The sequence below is a fragment of the Sinohyriopsis cumingii genome, chromosome 2 (genome assembly GCF_028554795.1).
Source record: "Sinohyriopsis cumingii isolate HCF-2022 chromosome 2, ASM2855479v2, whole genome shotgun sequence".
NCBI lineage: Eukaryota > Metazoa > Mollusca > Bivalvia > Unionida > Unionidae > Sinohyriopsis > Sinohyriopsis cumingii.
This window is the reverse complement of record NC_142962.1, coordinates 114,439,681-114,460,668: the sequence shown is the minus strand read 5'-3', so window position 1 is coordinate 114,460,668 and position 20,988 is coordinate 114,439,681. Positions and strand designations below refer to the sequence as shown.

The window sequence follows — 20,988 nt, the reverse complement described above, 5'->3', positions numbered from 1 at the left end:
TCATAAAAACATCATGAAAAGAAAGTATCAGTCTTTAAATTTTTATTTTTTTCTTCTAATCGAAAGTAAAATTGTTCTTACTAATAAAATATATTTTATTTAATAGCAGTATGGGAAATGAATGATCGCTCAGAACAAAAAGCTAGAAATGGTCATGTTTATGACGGGCAGCCTTGACGTATTTCATCTGTAACGAACTAAAATATTCCAGACGTAAACGTATTGATATACTGCATTTGAATCAATAAGTTCACCAGCAGCATTATAGTTTGCGCTTTTGTTGTTGTTGTTCTGGGTTTAACGCCATTTCTCAGCTCAAAATATACTATACATGGTGGCCAGTATAACAGGTGGAAGAAGAAACCGCGGTACAGGATGCTACTGGCAACTTTCTATCATGCCTGCATAGACCAAACCCGAGACTCTAACCCACGCGGACAGAGGTGAGATGGCAGTGATCGATAAAGGCGAGCGCTTTAAACCGCTCGGACACCAGGGTCCCATTCTTCTTTTGTACTGTAATTGGTAATAATAGTGTCATTGATGATTTTAGAGTAAAACTATGTGGTCAGGAGGAGGCTCCGTGTGGTTTCCCAAATGTGATCTTACTTCTGATTCCCGAGCAACTATGCTTGATGAATGATGTAAACCTTGCTATTATTTGGCCCAGATGGAATATCGTCGTGCCCATATCTTCGAGATTGCTGCTGATATCTCATGAATTTAATCCCACCCGGACGCACGGAGTGCATCAAACATCTTTTCCACACGCATTCAAGCCCAAATCCCGGTATTTTCTCTGATCATTTGACAGCTTACAGGAACTGTCTATAGACGGTTGGACGCCATTGTCTCAATCATAAAACCATTCTATGGGAAAAGCGCCGGGGCGGATTCGTAAACAGGAATAGTCTTTACCCGGAAACTAGCGACACTGAGGGCTAAGCTGGAAGTGTAGATATGTTTGATCATGCCTTTCATACAGAAAGTCTTCGGTTGTATTGACAGTCATCTACTTTCTAAATACGTCTTTATTTCAAAGTTTTTAATTCTTTTATATTGTTGCTTATTTGTGGAACTCAGTCATAAACTAGCTAGAAAAAGCGAATAATTTTGACTGATTTAAGCAAAAATTTAATTTTTTAAAAATAAACTCCTTTAAGGCTTACAACTTATCGTTGATTATATTCTTTTAGAAAAGCCATAAAACTGCGTTTAAAAGCAACAACCGATCAAGTGAAGATACTTATTGGTTAACTCGGTTTTAACGAAATATTTTAAAATATTTATTCTTCATTAGCAAGTACACATGATGCTTTGCAAGACTATAATTGACTTTTTTGTACACACCAAGCACATTTATATACGGAAAAATTTGCAACTGTGTCTTCTACTTTTTTTTCCTACCGCACGGCTGTATTGCAACATTTTCCTAGTTTTTAGTTTTGTTTTTATTGGTTAAGGTTATCTGGCGCACTTTCCGAGATATTTTCAAATTTAAAACAAAATCATTTAATTAAAATTAAGATAAAAAAACATCAGACCTTACAAATCAATTCTAAAACAAGCAAATTAACAATATGTATAAGAAATGTTCAATACACACACACACACACACACACACACACACACACACATATATATATATATATATATATATATATATATATATATATATATATATATATATATATATATATATATATATATATATATATATATATATATATATATATATATATATATATATATATATATATATATATATATATGTATATATATATGTTCCAAACAAAGAGTGTATTATGCAATCAAAGTACATAGACACTGGCTGGGGATAGGGATTTGTTCGCAGTGTTTGCAGGTATCGTTCGTAGAGGACCATTAATCGATGAGTGATATTTAATAGAAACAATGAAACTTACGTTAATGATCTCGTTTCATCGAAATAGGGGTGGGGTTGGAAAGAGGACCTTGAGGTTCTAGTTAAGTTTGTTATTAATCTTCTATACCTGAAAGCCTATATTTGATAGATATTACCTGCCCTTGATATTTGTGTGCAGAAGTGGTCTATACCTGAAAGCCCATATTTGATAGATATTACCTGCCCTTGATATTTGTAAGCAGAAGTGACTTACTGCTAGAACACATAACCCGAAAATACATGAATCATAGCGAAGAGAATCAGAAACGGATTATGAAATGAGCAATGGTCCTGTGGAACTTTAAGAAATTTAAATGTCTAATGCTGTACACACGGTGATTACGAACATCGATAGACCTAAAACAAAAGTGGATTGCTGTATAGAGTTAGGAATATTGTGTACAATCAAATATAAAAGCGCAATCTCTGCGCCATTTTCCAACTTTTATATTATATACGACTCACTGAGAAAACAATTCCTATTTTAATACAATATTTTGACAGTAAGTCTTCATAATGAACCGTAGTTCTTTGAAATGGTATTTGGGGAGCCCGGTCTCCTTTAAAAGTAATACCTTATCTTTTAACATAATGTACTTGATATTTGCTGTTTTCTTATCCAGCATAAATCTAAATAGCAAAGGTTTCATGAAGAATACGGAGACGTAAGATGTTCCCTTACATTAATTGCTGGTTAGCTCGTTCTTGGATTGCTTCACTTAATGCAAGCAGAGCATTTTTCAAGGGAGGTAATGCAGTTGATAATTTTGGGTAACCTAACTCTTCGTTGCTTTTAATGGTAGAAGTCAGAGAATTTTTTCAATCAACATATATAATATTTATAAAAAAAAAAAGAAAAAAAAAAGGTTTTCGCAATAATTTATCTTTAATCTACATGACGAGAGTTAAACGTTTCCACCTCTCGTGCTGATCGTGGGTATAGTCAGTAACAGTTCCATCTTTTGGTTTGAACATATTTTTTAAAAACAAACTACTCAGGATCGGCTACAACGTTCTAACATGTTATTATCACCTTTCCTGAACAAATAGTACTTTCAAGCACAAAATGCTAAACACGAATGGCATATGTACAAAATGAAATATCATAAATAAATACTAAAATGAAGATATTCACAGAGGAAATGAGTGAGAATTATAAATTTAAAAAAACAGAAGATAGTTGCAAGTCATAGAAACAGGAAAAGATTCAAGCATTGTTACGATCGAAGTGTTTTAATAGTTTTCATATATTTTTATACTGACAAACCTATAATTGGATTTTGGGTGCCCAAGTGGTCAAAGCGCTCGCCTTTAACGATCACCGCTTTCTCACCTCTGTCCGCGTGCGTTCGAGTTTCAGACTCGGTCAATATGGGTATGTGAGAAAGCTGCCAATAGCTACCCGTGAGTCGATGGTTCTTTCTTACCTGGGTTTTCCCGGATTCTTCCTCCACCAGTTATGCTGGTCGCCATGTATAACCTATCTTGCGCAGAGAAATGGCGTTAAACACCAAAACAACGACATAATTGGAATTTAACTTTCGTTAGTCTGGGATTTTCACTTAATGATAATTCCACATTTGAAGTCAGTTGGTCTAGTTCAAGTAATAGCATGCGTCTTTGATTAAAACACATGCAATACGAAAAGAAAAATGTTCAATGATTTCGTATTCTCAACATACGCAGAACCCTCTTTGTAGAAATGCTACCTTAGGGAGCTGCAATTATTCCTCAGCTTTGCGAGTAAACCCAGTAATTTTAGATCGTCATCAGAAAAGTTATAACAAAGCTGGTAGACTTTGGAAGCAGAGATCATTTGAACCAACCTAGCGAGGTAATCTGATGTATATCTTTTGAAAGATTATTCCGCAAGTTTATACTGGATGGTATAAATTATTTCATATAAGTAGCATACGTGCATGAGACTGAAACAATGACAAATCTAGCATGCATGGATATTGGTTTATCGTGCTTAATTGAAGGGAATAAATTCTTGCGACCTGATCATAATTATATCTCTACTGTCCTACCCTACGTGAGATCTGACAGCGGCCGGTTAGGGGTCATTGGCGGATAAAATTAGTGATTATGGTAGTAACATAGGTCAACAGAACATGACCACTAAGCGATCGAAGTCAGATCTTCACGTAAATTAGTGGAGATATTCAACCAGAGTACATTTCTAGATAGTGGGGCATCACAGTTGATAATCATATAGAAATTTGCTAGTCATTTGTGTTTCTCTTTTTATTCAAGACAACACGATCCATTTTCTCTTTAATTATGATCATTTTTTAATTGCATAACATGGTAAACCAATGACAATTCAGACATATTCAAACTGTACTCTTTCTATTTTAATCGAATTTTCATCACTAGGACTGTCTCAAACTAAGCTGGCATATTCCAATAAAGGTCCAATTTAAATTTGATACAATTATTGAAAGGGTTGGTTTGGAAAGCTTAAGCGTCAATGTTTTGAACATTGACAAATTTGTATTTCCTATTTTGGCTATATCCTCAATATATTTCATCCAATTAAAATCTGTATTCAATCGACAAACCAAATTGTTTTTAAGAATTACATCGTTCAAACACCCGTCAATCGATGTCAACTGCAAGACCGTGTTCCAGCCGTTGTATTTTAGCACCGTATCAATTGTCGCTTGTCAGTATATTCGCACAAGACTTTCAGTAAAATAATTATACATGATTTTCTGTTCGATTGATACCTAAACATTTTAAAACTGTGGCCGTTAAAACAATACCGGAAACTTGAGGCAGATGCCTCAGTTTTGCCAAACACACACACACACACTGGCACGTATGTATGTATGTATGTATTATGTATGTATGTATGTATGTATGTATGTATGTATTTGTGGTCCGGTAGCAATACAATTTTATAACAGCAACGAAGTAAGATAAGTCAGTTTAAAATGAAAGATTCACTTTACGTATACTTAATTTAAGGATAATCCATGGTACTTTGTCTAAGTGTAAAGGTTTCCGACATCTAAGATATATTCGTATATAAAAGTGAGATATGACACTATATTAAATAGTTTAACCTGAAAATTTAAGTCTTATTACGGAAAAATGAAAATGTACTGAATCTGAATAATCGGGTCTTCATAACACTAATTGGGATTCTATTGAAAAAAGTGGCACCTACATAATATGCATCGCCAAATAAAGCTCATGTATCACCCCTACCCATCTTTCAAACTGTATATGACACCTGTACTTCTCAAAAAGTCATCATTTTTCAAGACGTGCACCTGTAGGATGTCCCTATTTGACATGGAAGTAATTAACGATAACCTCTTACAACTCTAGCGCACCAATTTGTACCATCTCACTGGTAGACTGTCCTCAAGTGACTTTTAAGGAGCAATTAAGGTTAGCTTCTGACTAAAACTGCGGGGTACCAGTCCATCAAGTTTCAATTAACGTTTAGTCCCTCTTCTTCACGACGTTCGTATAATCTACAGTCCAAATCTAAATAATGTAATTATGTTTTACCACCTGAACTTTACATCCTCATTTTTATTTTGCCTAGGGGCCACTACCATGGTGAAAGATGTCCAAATGGGAGATTCCTTGTGGTCAGAGAAGGCAGCTAGTAAATGACCCGACAGTTGACCAGCTTTGTATCGACGGAGAAAAAATTGGAGTGGGAGGAGTTCTGAGAGTTTTAAAACTGATATTACAACCGAGAACTGCTGTCAGATCCTGTATTTACATTCCGTTTACAGCAGAGAACAATATTGATATTGTTCGGCAAGATCGTGTTTAAATACAATTAGCAATACGAATCACATATGACAGTATCATTTTTATTGGTAGACGAGTGTAAATTTTGAGCTTCATAAGTAAGCATTAACATATAATGTAAATTTACTATATTAATAGAACCTTTAACCTGTAAATGCAAATCGTAAAACATAGAGGATTGCAAGCCCATGCCCCCTGATAAATGACTCGCTCGGGATTCAAAAGTCACTGACTTAAAATGCGTCGAATGCAGAAGTCAACATTCAGAGCTTCTCACGTCATATTTAGTAATTCTTTAGCAATAAAATTTTTACTCACAAATATAATCTTACATATATTTATATCTGGATCGTATGCAATCAGCATAACATTCTATTCAGCACAAACTTTGGCACTGAATACTTCTATGTGGAGGCGAAAGAAACCGAGAAAGAAATCGAAGTATACAATTTACACAAAATGGGATGCTATCATACATTTCTTATCTGTGCAATCTGTTTGATGTATATTTATTTATTACTATACATTCCACAAAGCCTTTACTTTCAAAAGGTATACATTTGATATACTTTCTGTGTTTTTAGTAGGATATTTATAACTAGAATTCTGTATTTATAAATCGTATACAGCAGTTCTTTCTCATGTTTGGGCTCCACTTTGAACTTGTCTCTTCAACGGGTTCTTGAGAGTAAATACTGCTCGTGGGCCAAATATCAGTTGGGTATGTGCATTTGTCTTTTCAGGCCCCGTAGACATTATCCCGCGGGTCAATCTCTGAGGGTAGAAATGGGCCTCGGAGTCAACGTCACACATAAATATATATTTGTACCATCTGGATAAATATATAGTTATGTGTGAGGTCAAGGTTTATAGTGAGTGGTGGGCAGATCGTATGAAATATTCCAATATTTTCCTAGTTTCTTTTACATTCACCAACCCCCATACTTCGTATGCAAACGTATGACTGCTTGTACTAACCATCACCACTGTCTGTCTGTCTGTCTTAAAATTTTGTACTTTCCTACAGTTTATTGTTTGTGCATGAATACATGCTCATAGAACAATATGTCTGAGTGTGTGAACACGTAAGCCTCAGTCTAATTGAGGTTAGAACTGTACTGTCCTATATCCAACCCAGGACAGTGGAGATCTGATTATAATCAAATTACGTAAGCCTAATCCGTTTATTATAAAGACTACAGGGGCGCACAAGGGACATATTCCCATCATTTGTTTTCTGCTGGATGAAGCTGGTACATCGGCAAAATAACATGGGTTCTGGTACGTGTGGGCGGGGGAAAAAACGATTTGATAATGCGTAGGAATATGTCGAGACCTTCAGATCGAGACAAATGTTCCTACGCCGTATTAAAGGTGTTCTTTCCCCCGACTCGGAATAAAAACCTTTTATGGTTTTGTATTTATTACATATCTCCTTTATATTTACAAATCCTTCAAAATTAAAAAAAAAATTAATATATATTTTAAAAAATTAACTATGCATCTGGCATATTGTGAAGGATATTTTATAAACATTTAAAAATTCCCAATGTTATACAACAGGAGCTAATCATATATATGATGTGCAGTTGCGTCATCGGTCCATCTGAATTGCAGATACGGTTATTTACTCTTTAGCTCTGAAGTTAAAAAATGTATGGGACATATGAATGGATTTAAACTGCAGTCATATTTAAGTGGATTTGCCCCATGTTTCTCAAATGAAACACAGGTTTGGTGTCAGTAAGTGGTGATTTTTATGACACCGGACTTACTGAATACACACACTCTACTTTCAAACAAATTTTCAGGACAAATTTTTACAGGCTAACAGAAATTAAATACATGAAAGTTTAAACAGAAAGCTTATTAATTTACAAAACTTTCAATCAAACTCACTATTTTCATGTTTTAATTTAATACAAGAAATTATTGGTGCATTGAACTTAAATATGATAATCTAAGCCTAATTATTTTAAGAAAACGAAGATTCGATTTCTTTCTAACATTCAGACTAGATCAGTACCATTCATTTTTGATAATTTTTAGCAAGAAACTTCTAAACAATGTTGTGCTATTTTCGTTATCTTAAATTTCTACCTGAAGAGTCACAACAAACTTTAAATGCAAATAAACATTCGCTTCCCTGTATGTGTCCTCGAGATTAAAAAAATCGCAGCATCGTAACAAAGAAGTAACTCTTCTAAATTTATATAACAGTCAAACAGCTGCTGATGCCAGTTGATAAATATACATTTATGTTGCAAATGTTTGTCTGTTTTATCTCAGACTTACTAAACAAATTAGATCGACCAGTACTAACTGGCACATCGGAAGTTCATCCACTTAAACTTGTTTTCTTTTATATATAAAAATATATTTATAAAACAAATTCCGCAAACCATATTGTTGAAACTCAGAAGCTGAAATGAATTTTAGGCATGTTTGGAATTTTAAATGATTTACATTGTGGAATGTCTCTTCTATGTCATCCATGTTGAAGCTGGTAATTAGATCAACAGGTGCACTGTTGAGAAGTTGATTTTTCCTTCGGTTTCTTTTAACTTGTGTTGAAGGTCGTTGCGCACTGAATTCAGCACTCTGTGGCAATTAGTAAATTCATTTTTGAAGTTTAAATTCTGTGGCCGTAGTTACTGTCCCTTAAGTATATCTTGAAATGGCTCACTGAGTCTATCTGACTTTGTCAGGAAGTTTTAAGCATGCAATACAAGATTTCAGTGGCAAAGCGCTTGCTCTAAATTCTGGTCTTCAAGCAGACAACACGTCAAATGAAATCAATGATGAAACAAATATCAATATGCTTGAATCAATGTACTTTCATTCACTGGATAATCAAAATCAAGTTGAATATGATACACGATAATCTCTGCATGATATGGTACCATGATGAGCGTGCGTGAATTAAGAAAAATGGCGCAATATGGTTCTGAGTGCGACAAAATTAGGGTATCTTCATACAATAGTAAAAACAAACAACAGATACCCATGCTGAATAAAATACAATCAATATTTTACACACTTATGTCAACAAACTGCAATAGTTTACCATTGCATCAGAGGCCAAGGGTGCTCTCAAAAGATTATCTTTTATGTCCAAATCTATAGTTGTGGTAGGCCTTGACAAAACTGTTAATGTCATACCTTTTAGAGGCGCAACTATTCATAGTCTCTGTAAGAATCTGGGTCCAATGGATCTAAATCCATGTCACACTCATTTCGAATTTTTGCGGAAACGATGCTAACAACTGCGTATGCATTTAGCGGTTCAGATTTAAATACCGATCTTTGTTCGACGTTCTCCTTCCTACACATACGGTAATTGTATCGGGACTAACTCCTGAAGCTGAAATGGCCATAGCATAATGAATTTCAGCTAGCCCTAGGAGAAACCAGTGCTACTTGACGAATTGAACATAGATCTTTTTAACTATAAATCATAATAACGGGTCGACTTCATTCTCGCTCACAACATTACCAAGCAACAAAGGTAACCAAATCAACATTAGCTTTGACTGACCACATTTACACTACTCACACACAATCCATATTCGAAACAATTCACTGGTTATTCTAAGTGAACAATATCCGGTCAGTATTCCAATCATAATAACGAGTTGTTCCTTTACGAATTATCTTTGGAGAGGGCATACATTTTGCCACTCGATCTGGACAATGCGTTATTAGTTTGGTTGGAAAAGATTTTAGCCTTACTTGGTAAATATGTTCCATTAAAATCAAAAAGGGTTACGCGACAACCGGAATAGTACAACAATGATATAAACGTAACTAGTGAATTACGTAAACTCTGTTACAAAAAAAATATAAAGACTGACAAAATTCTAAAGCTTGGCGAAACAGTACAACGTCTCATATCAAGGAATGAAGAAAATATATTTATTTGTTTAGTTTCTGGTTAAAAGTATATAAAGCCGAGTCAGCATATGTCTTCATCCCTCATGACATTACTGTAAATAATGTAAAGGTACATAATAAACGAGATATTTCAATTAGGATGAATACATTTGCTTCTGCCAAATATCATTAGCCTGATTGAAACAAAAAAAAAATTCTACGCGTTACTTATTTTCCTTTTCCGATTTTGTAGCAGACTTAGTATATTCTGATAAAGATTTTCTTATACCTTGATTTCTGTTCATGAAGTTTACAACACTATTCAGTATTGATGAGAAAAACGACACAGGGACAGATGGGACGAGCGCATAAATATTACAGCTTTCTGTCATCTCATAGCTTCCTTTTTCAATGATCTCTTCGAAAACTGTTTACAATCTGATGCACTCCCTGATGCCCTGAATAAGTCAAAGATTTTCCTCTTCCGAAAGGTGGACCCAAGAATGATCACCAAAATACAGACCTATTTCTGTCTTACCTGTCATTTAAAAATAACAGAAAAAACATTTCAGCTCACTTATTTTGCTATCCCCAAAAATGTAATCTTCTACATCGGCTTCAATAGGGATTAAGACAAAATCACACCTGCCAGACTGTTCTGACTAAACTAATAGACGAGTGGCTATCTACTAGTACACAGGTGCAATCCCTGGGATTGTCTTTCTAGAGTTCGCGCAGGCATTTTATACTCTTGTTCATGATATTCTTCTGAAGAAATTATGACCATATAAATGTTCAGCTATTACATACTTTGCTCAGGTCTTGACTACCAAACATAACTCAGTGTTAGTATTGGAAACCACTCTTCAGCAAGGCTCCATTTTATGACCTGTTCTTTTTCTAATCCTTATGAACCACCCACCTCTGTGTCTTCAATACTCTAATTCGGATATATTCGCTGATTACACAGTTATCCACTATTCGGGTAGCCTTGTATCCGCTGTGAGTTATCATCGTCAGGGCGCTATTGAGATTGATCTAAAGTTGTGTAATAAAAGACACATCAAGCAATAATAAAAAGCTACTTGTATGACAACTCGCCCATGTATTCTAAACAAACTTTAGGTATATGTATTGATAACATTATTAATCGGGACACCCAAGCTAACCATATTTGTCTCTAACTAAATAAATTGATTGAACTTATGAAGATTCTTGATTTATGTAGGTATGCATATAATGTGTAGCAATGTATATGGGGAGCAGATGGGGCACTAGCTTTAATGCTAAATATGTTATTCTCTAGCTTCCTAATTTCGAGATCTCAAGATGTCGAAGTTTAATTCCTTATTTGAATGGTTCTTCACTTCAGCTTTTCTTGCATGAGATGCAGAAATAAGCTTCTTCTAACAAGGTCAATGAAAAATCAATTATTGCCTTGGGTCCACATAATACATAAACATTTATTAAAATTGTATGTTATTTTAAAATATAAAAATTGTTGACGTCTTCCTAGATACATATTTCTACCTAGTACATATGTTTCCTGTAGCTATAATCAAAGCCACACAAGTAACGCAGCAGATAAGAACCGACTATTTCAGTAATGGTTGTAATTTTTCACAATTTGATTGCACATATTTTTCAACGGTAATTATTAACTTTATTGGAAGGTCATTATTTACACTCCCTGAGAAATGCATTCGGCAAAAATCAATGTTAAAGTACGTGGACAATTTTGGATCAGGCAAACTTAAAGGTGCGACTTACAGTGCAAACTGGTTTGAATGTCACGCGCTGTGATGTCACACTGACAACTGCGCGTTTTGAAAACATATTCATACTACCCTGTGATCTGTTATGAAAGATCCGACATCCTCTTTTCATGACCAAGTCCAGTATCTGACCACCAGTGTATTTGTTCACAGCGATCACTAATTTTCGTCTGGAAGTTGTTTTGATGACATTTAAAGTCAAGAATATTCATCAGTACGGATTAAATAGACTTTAGTTAAACTATATAAGCATCAAATTTTAGAACAACAACAACTATTTAAATTAATTTAAGTAAATGCATCTACATGAACGCGTTGACATACACTTTACATACATACATACATACATACATACATACATACATACATACATACAGACATACGCACATACATACATACATACATACACAGACAGACAGACATACATTATTCGAATGACAAGATTATATAATTATAATCAAGCCATCATAATGTTTCAAAGTTGCAATTGACGCCTCATTCTCATCATATTCCTTAGTTCTGCGTACTGTATATATTTTAATTTTTAATTGGAATTTTTAAATTTGATAGGAGCTTGTCATTAAAGGTAGATGGACTATCCAAGTATAAAGTATCGACCGCACAATATCTGAAATTCTTTTTGAGAAAGCCAGTGGGTGGAGAACACTTGAAATATTCTACAAAATCCAACCTTAAATATCATCTAACGGATTTGTAATTACCTCATTTATTGACGCTGTCCGTGCAACGTGCCATAACACTTCACATCCTAATGGTGACACGGCTACCTTGAAAAGGGAACGGAGTTCCAAACGCGATGACCACAATAGCACAGCCGTTCTAAATACGGGCCGTATTTCCGAGACCATCTCTAGAGTGCTTGGCAAACAAAGATAGATTATCTCTTCAATGCTGAAATCGCCTCCATGTTTACTATGCTTGTGAAACAACCCTGTCTCTCAATTACGACGAGACATGAAAACACGGATGGCGCACATTTGTTAAATACAATTCCGAGCACGAACGCTCCTTGAAGAGACTTTGGTAAACAGAGACTAGGTGGATTTAATGGCCAAAAAATGGAGTCTCGTTTCCTTCATTAAGTCTACATTACGTTACATTTAAATACAGTTCGCCTCTGTGTGCATAATCAATTAAATCTTTACTTGAAGTTTTCATTTTATTGCGCTTCAGAATTGATATAACATAGTTGCAGCAATATTCTCTTCAAGACAACAAGATATTTTACGAGAATCATCATCATCGTCGTCGTTGTCGTCGTCGTTACCGCCACCACCACCAAGCCATTCTTCTTGTTATTATTATTATCATTATCATTATCATTATTATTATTATTATTATTATTGGGGGTGGTATCAAACCGTTCAATTACATCTAATATAGATCAGTCCAATCAATCACACATACCTGGTTAGAATTTGTACCTGTGTCTACATGGTTTAGGATAAGCTGGATGAGCTGAGGTTTAAATGAATAATGTTGTACCTATAAGACCGTTACAATTTATTACGTGATCTTACTAATGACATCAAATACATCGGCGGCACCAAGAACTGTTGCTATTAAACAGTCTAAATGAACGACAGAAAATGCGATAGGTATACCGTCAAGTACAGAATGCTGCAGTACGCCGTGCGGGTGTCAACTGTTTACAGCTATAAATATCAGAATAGACTAGTCTTTTCTTCTTTTTCATTCGTTCTTCTATGTCAAAAAGTGCGATGACCCAGACAAGTATTTCATCACTTAGACTTTATGGAACGGCTACGATTTTAATTTCGTCTTCCTGAATTTGTTTGGGTCAAAGATCTTACCTTACAGTAACATTCTATTAAAAATATAAAATAAAAACCACCTTGTTCAAGTCAAATACCCTTAATTATTCTAAAGGAAATCTTCGTTCGGCATAAAAAGCCAGATCTAACTCAGCTACGGTGCACATTAGAAACTTTATGATCACTACCTTGCAACGTGACAGAGGTCAAAGGTAGTGGAATTTAATTTTTTAATTCTTGTAAGTCGTGGTGGTGGTTGTGATTATAACGGTATTTCAAGCAACGGGAACTCATACAACTTACGCCACTATACAACAATATTATATGCGAGTCATGCATTTCAACCGCCATGATAGTATGTATGCTATTTAATATATTAAACAGGACGCGGTGTTTATTGATATATGTACGGTGGGATTTATTCTGGTGTCGACCTGGTATAATAACCTGGATTTGTGTCCCCGGTTTCTAGGACAACTTTGTACAAATGAACAAAAGCTTTTGATCTAAAAGCAGCGACGCCTCTGAACTTTGAAATCGAAGCGCAATTCTTTACATTTTAATTGATTATGGAGTGTTCAATAATATTTCTAATAGCTGTATACAACGGGGTATCATCAGCATATTGCGGGTTTTCTGGTAACAGATGTATTGCTATATTGTGCAGCGACCTCTTAGGACTGTACTACCCGCTCCTTGGCTCTTTCATCAAGTCCAAGCTATTAATAAGAATGTGTTCTCTATTGTTGCTTCTATTCAAAGACTAGTTCTTACCTTACAAGAGTTTAAAAGTTTAGCTTGTATTATACCTCTTGTCATACAGTTTTTATAAAAAGGTTTGTTCTCTTTTCTCACGTTCCCAGCTGATCTATATAGGACCCATGCTACTCCGATGACGCGATCGTGAAAAACATTATTTTGCAAATATGTATTGAAGTTTGAAAAACTCATGAAATATTATTCTCTTTCTGTCTCTCTGTCTGTCTCTGTCTGTCTGTCTCTGTCTCTGTCTCTCTCTCTCTATCTCTCTCTCTTGAAGGAATAACGCAGAGTAGTTGTTTTTTTGCAAGATATAAACTATGCCCAAAATAATGTAATTGAAAATCTGCCCATAGAAACTTTGCTGTCGACTTCCAGATTTAGGATGCAATATTTCTTTTTTAAGGCTAATTGAAGAAGGAGATGGTGGTGATGATGACGACAACGACGAATAACATAATACTGATCACGACGACGATGATCAAAACTACAAAGTTAAAAGCAACAATGAAGACAACCACTGCTCCCTTGTTTTGGAGACGGAGAATTGTACAAATTGGCTGCTACAGTCATCAGACGGAAAAAATGAATGTTGTGGTTGATGTTTACATATGGTTATTTATTTATGCCTGCTCACTGGCGCGTTTGATTTCTTTCTTTCCTTACTTCCTTTATTGTAAAATTGGATTGCCGCTGATCGAAGACAAAAGAAAGTTTTACAAACAAAGCTGTAAAATTAAAATCGCCACTTCAATGCAATCGCCACTTATTATTATTATTATTATTATTATTATTATTATTATTATTTATTATTATTATTAAAGGCGTGCGGAAACGATTATAAAATTAATCTAAAATCAAGAACAAGATGGAACGAAAGGGAGAATGGAAAAGAGACAACTTAACATAATAGGTAAACGGTTGCGAACAGCGATTGAACAAGGAAAGAAACCAGAAAGCCTATGCAAAGTGACAAATGCAGTTTCAACTGTTGTCAAAACATATACTCTCTCTCTCTTTCTATCTGTCTGTCTGTCTGTCTCTCTGATGAGAACCTTAATGGAATTAAATTAGTTAAATTTGGAGGATAGCTGGAAAATTTCCATTAATTGCTTGTTCTTGAACAAATTTGTTTTAGCGCTGATTTTGTTTTTCCCCCCATCTTTAAACAAGCAAACATTTGGTAACATATTCTATTACGAGTAATTTTGTGATCATTAGATTATATAATCATTCAAAGAGAAGGACGATCAGTTCTGCTTGATATGTCAATTAGTTTTCTTAAATAACTTGACCAGTTTGTCTGCAATCGTCTTTCACTAACATAAGTTATTCAATCCAAGCTATTCCAAGTTAAAAGTCTTTCGATTCCATTTCCCTGAATGAACGGACCAATTTCGTGCGTTAGAGCTTGGGTAAAGGTGTTAGCAAACATATAAGATATTATGTCAAGTTGTTTGCACGTTTCAAGACAATGCATATTCAGGTTACAATGTCCATGACTTTTTCAAGATTCTTCTGTGATTCTTGAAAATAAGTTTGTTCATTTCAGAGTGTATAAAAATAGGATTACATATTGATACCATTCGGAAAATCGGTATAATAATGCAAGTAAATATATGAAACGGAATTACTAATTAGCGTGCGATACGAACCAAACATAGAAGTGTAATTTTTGAATATTTTGAATGTTCATTATACTTAATAAAAATATTTTTTTTATGTTTTTTTTTATTACCAGTCATATTTTGTTGCATTTCAGTTTATGGTATGAATTTTTTTTCTTCTTATAGGTGTCGGTAGTTTGGAACTGTTTGTTAAATACAGTGAGTTATTTTAGTTTTTCTTATAGTTGACATGAAAACTATCCAATTAACGTTTTCGACATTTGTCCAGGTTTTTTTTATTATCGTGCTTCATATTTTAATATTGATTAGAAATGCAAACTCGTCGCAAAAAAAATTGTATTGTGTTTAAATGGGCATATGAATGATTTGTGACAGTGTAGGTTTCCTCGATGGCAGAAAGTATGTTTAATGATAAGTAATAATGACATTTATCTACATAGGAAGAATTGCGAAAAGGAAAAAAAAGACTGACTTCTCTTGGTACCTTGAAAATGAAAGAAGATAAAAGAAAAAATTTCATCATCTAAACTTCGGAGCAGAACAATATACGCATGATATGACAAATTCGTAGGGTTCTCATATAATCGGTTTTTTAGGCATTTTGTTTTTTTTTTTTGTCACCTGACTTGCTTATCTTACTGAACATGTACGTTTCAGTGACTTCCAATTTGCATTGTACCAAAAGATGTCAGTTGTCTGCTTGATATTAATTCTATTATATCTTTCACAGAAGATATGAAACTATATTGTTTACGTCAATATATATTTAGTTCCATCCCTCCAGTCTCGCTAACTACTCGAAGCTATAGAGAATGAGTTATAAAAACAATTTAGCACGTACAAGTACTAGAGTCTTATATGATTGTCAACATTCAGAGATGGATGGGTACCAGGCCAGGTCACACGGACCCAGCCAGGTTTGGCACTGCCCAGTAAAAACCGACTCGGCGAGTATTTAGCTGCGAGTACCCAGACCCGGCAAAATTACCCTATCCGTCCATCCCTATCAATATTGTAAATATTTCTTTATGATGCTGTTGTTGTTGTTGTTGTTCTAGGGTTTAACGTCATTTTTCAGCACAAGATAGGCTATACATGGCGGCCAGTATAACTGGTGGAGGAAGAACCCTGGAAAACCCAGGGAAGAACCACCGACCCACGAGAAGCTACTGGCAGGCTTTCCCACGCTAGCCGAGCCTTGGACTCGAACCCACGCAGACAGAGGTAAGATGGCAGTGATCCGGAACGGTGAGCGCTTTAGACCACTCGGCCACTCGGGACCCCTATTTCTTTATGAAAGTGCTCTAGTCAGTTTCTCTTTTGAAGGTGTATATGACGAGGTTAAAATAAATATCACAGGACTTTACAGGCAATATGATGTTGGATGTTCTTCAGTAAGTTACATTTAAACAGGTCATTGTCCATTCTTCTATTTTACACCTCCCACATATGTACAGGAGTGTATATCTGGAACCTTGGCTATTTTAGTTCAATATTCATCCTCTTGTTCGGTACATTTGTTTAAGAAAATAAATTTGCCCCATGCTAATTGACGTTTTGTTAAACTCTGTAGACTTTTGACCTTCCTGTAATGCAAAAGACCTAATGACTCCATGGAAGGAAAGTCCTTTGATAAAGTAAAGGCTCAGAAATCAAACTTAATATGTATATATGGACACATCCTGGATTATCAGGTTATGAAAATAATTCGTAGCTTACTCACCTTATTGAAAATATTAAGAAAGGAACTCAAATATCATGGTACAGTAAGACAATTCTATGTTAAATGCGTGTAAATTTTGCAGGTTACAAATGTACACTCTGACAAGAGATTTTGTGTGTGTGTGTGTGTGTGTGTAGGATTTGTAAGGTAGCTTGAAAAAAACTATTTCAGTGATATAAATACGATGTCTGCAGTATGGCAGTTTATAGTGATGTCTAGCACTGGGGCAGCATGCCGCAGAAATGTAGCACGATCTCCCATCCAGTCACATCATCCTGGTACCAGGACGACCAGACCTAACGGTAACCTCCCAATACTGAGCGCCGAGTGAGGAAGCTGTTAGTACCATTTTTATGAGTCTTAAGTATGACTCGGTCAAGGTTCGAACCCGCGAGCTCCCGCATCGAGGAGAAAGCTCTAACCACTATGCCACCAGAGCGGTCACAAGAGATATTTTAGTTCCTAAGGTTATAATAGACAGTCTTCTGCGTCATGCATGAAGTATGTAAGTTTATATTAGGAAAATTTAGGACACCATAGTTTTGACGATGTACATTTACTTATTGGTCCTAAACCTGTGACGTACTCGACGTCAGTGGCAGAAACGTGGTACACCACAATCTGACAATGATCACAGATGATCAGAAATAAAGGAACAGGCTAGAATTATTTATCTGATTAAACTTTACTGCGATGAATCGTTAAAATACTCAAGACAGACCAATAAACTTTTAATCTCATGTTGTGGTAATGCATCTAAGTATCTTCGGGCGATAAAACCGTAATGAGATTAGAATAAATTTGTGTTAAAAACACTGTAGTCCACACGACAGCTATATTTGACGTATATACCTGAATTTTTATTTACCATTATGTAAGGCGGTTAGGTTAGTCGCAGGTTTAGTTCTCATTTGATATTTGAAGATTGTTTTAGGACTCTGCGTTAGAAATATCTATAATCTACTATTCTGCGTTGGGAATATCTATGGTCTTCAATTCTCGTGAGAATATCGTAATCAGTGCTTTTCATAGCATATTCTTTTAGTAACTGGTAGGGAATGATGCAGACAGTATCAATTTGACCGTGCGTGACGCGTGCGCAGAGCCGATGAAAAGTTTTCTATGGACTCGGTACCATTCCGTACAAACTATGTTACGAATTAACCCCACTGATAAGCCATTTTCACGGGGGTGGGGGTGGGGGGTGGGGGGGGGTAAAGGCAAATTTGAGCGAGATAAATTGTGGAACTTAAAAGCAAACTAACACATCATTTGGTATTGCGTCACAATGACCTCAGCACGTGCTCAAAATGGTCTCAAACTGCATGTTAAATATAATATCGAAATTCACACATAATCGGCACATACATTGAGCTGAGTCTTAACTCAAGAATTTAGACGTTTTATATAAGCTGTGTCTGCAATCGACTCATACCGACCTTCGCGTGGATGGATGGGTGGGTGGGTGGATGGAGGGAGCATATTTAGGACGGAATCGGAAGAGTCGATTGATGCAATGCTTTTAAACAAACTCAGCATTATATTCCTGTTTTCGAACTAGCCCCAAAAATACACATGATACTGTGAAAAAATTACCGTACTAAGATTTTATTTGCACCATAAAGATCATAAATTTTACCTATAATATTAATTCTCTGAGATCTACTTTACCAAAAATAAAATTAAATTGACACTTTCAATTGGTGTGAAATTAATATTGACCATTGAAATGTGTTTCATTGAAAAAGACACCTTAGCCGAAATGGTGGAAACCTCTGGTACCCAAGTGCTTGCAGAATGCCATGTGTATTGTGAGCAAAGTTTGGGTAAACACTTTTTTAGGAAGAGGACAAATAACTCTTTTCAATACAGAAATCAGGACAATGGGAACCGTAATGAGTTTCGTTTCATTGGATAGAGTGTTTTACCGTCAGGTGTTCAGGGTTCAGCATGTGATCACTACATCTTTCACGACGGTCACTTCAAACGGCCTGTCAATACCTACTTTTCTTCTAGCAGTTATTGTCCTCATCACGAATTACGTGATCTTGCTCAACTTGGGTCATTGTGCTCTTAGCGAAAATGTATATGTAACACCGTCGTTTTGTAAGAAGCTTATGTCAAACATGGTGTGAATATTTCTACAGTCATCCGTGGGACTCACGACGCAAGATACCAGGCATGGATTATATCCAGGGAAGCCATGTTCCGTACCTGAATTTTAATTCTTGTTTTCACCAGTAATTATTATTCTACACGCAAGGATGGATCTTCTAAGTTATGACAGACATAGTTTGTTTAAATATCTACAATGACTTGGTCGCCTAAAAGATGATAAGTAAGTTACTAATATAGAAAGGTCATTAGTAAAGGTAAAGAGTTTGATATAGTACTGTTGAAGTGTTATATTACCGGGAAATCTTTATGCGGATTGGAAATGCTCGGGATGACTGCTGAAAATTGAGCTTTACACATTTTTGTGCACACATTTTTCACCCATTAATTTGTTCAGTTTTCTGTCTTTTCGAATATACAATTTTGATTATTATAGATTTCCGGTTAGTTGCAATTATAGATACAAGCATGCAAATAAAAGCGTGTCACTTGTGGAATCTAACACAGAATGTCACAGATGGCATCGGTGTGAAATACAGTCTGCTTAATGTCGACGAGGACGACAACGATGATGATGATGATGATGATAATAATAATAATAATAATAATAATAATAATAATAATAATAATAATAATTGTAGCAAGAAACAAATATTATTCATTATAACATGATCCATGATCATCAGGTTCCATTTTTTTGAAAGTACATTCACTCAGACTTAAACTTGAATCAATTCCGTTTTATACTTTAATATTGCTAGGCCAAGAAAGTTCACAAATAAGTTTTAGAGGGCTAACCTAACCAGCCATGCTTTACATTGTGGAAGAGCGTGGTCGGTTTTTTGTGGGTTTTTTGTTCGTGTATTTTTCACTTTATTTTAGACGGATTATAAATAATCATTTAATTATATCGAGTTTATTTATCATTCTATCCCAAAAGTTTTGCCGAGCTTAATCATTGTACACGAAAATTACATAAAGTAGAATGCAACTGACAATGAAAATGCGATAAAAAAATTTTATAAAGGCTTATCTGTGTGTTCGTTCATGTGTGTTTCCTATTTTTAATTAATATATTTGCGACAGATGTCAGAAAATAACGAGCTGAATTACTAAAATAATAATTTCATCGCATTTTCCTTTTCTTCAACAACCTTTACAAGAACAATTTGCATCTATTTCATTAAATCGAGAACGACACAACTAATTAACACAACTAATTAACACAGCTAATTAGAAGCATAGTTTTGTTTTCATTATCTGTACGATGATTAATCATAACTTGCTATCGTTTTAATAAAATAATGTTACCTTTTTCTGCCATTTGCCGCCTTCAAAAAGCATTGTTTGCCTATGCTTTCACAACGTTGCATAAATAAAAGCATTTGTTATACAGAAAAGATTTGCATATATCACTCCTTCTTCTAAAATAATTAACTCGTGATTGAACATTTTATAGAAAATGATAGCTAAGCAAAATTAAATGCAGTAATGTGGGTTATGCGTGTTTGCCTGTTTTATACGAACACATGTTAAAAACATGTGCAATAAAATAATGCGTAATGTGGTTCCATCAGTGCTTTACATATTTTTAAATGCTGAAGATATGGGTTCTGTA

The 20,988-nt window shown here is 35.0% G+C and overlaps 1 long non-coding RNA gene across 1 annotated transcript in view; it reads left to right on the top strand.

Moving 5' to 3' along the window:
- The window catches only part of LOC149805637 (uncharacterized), a 57,230-nt gene extending 51,094 nt beyond the window's left edge, over window positions 1–6,136 (top strand). The window contains exon 3 of the long non-coding RNA XR_016414955.1: window positions 5,487–6,136. This is a non-coding gene — a long non-coding RNA (uncharacterized LOC149805637). The remainder of the gene's footprint in view (window positions 1–5,486) is intronic.
- The last annotated feature ends 14,852 nt before the right edge of the window (window positions 6,137–20,988 follow it).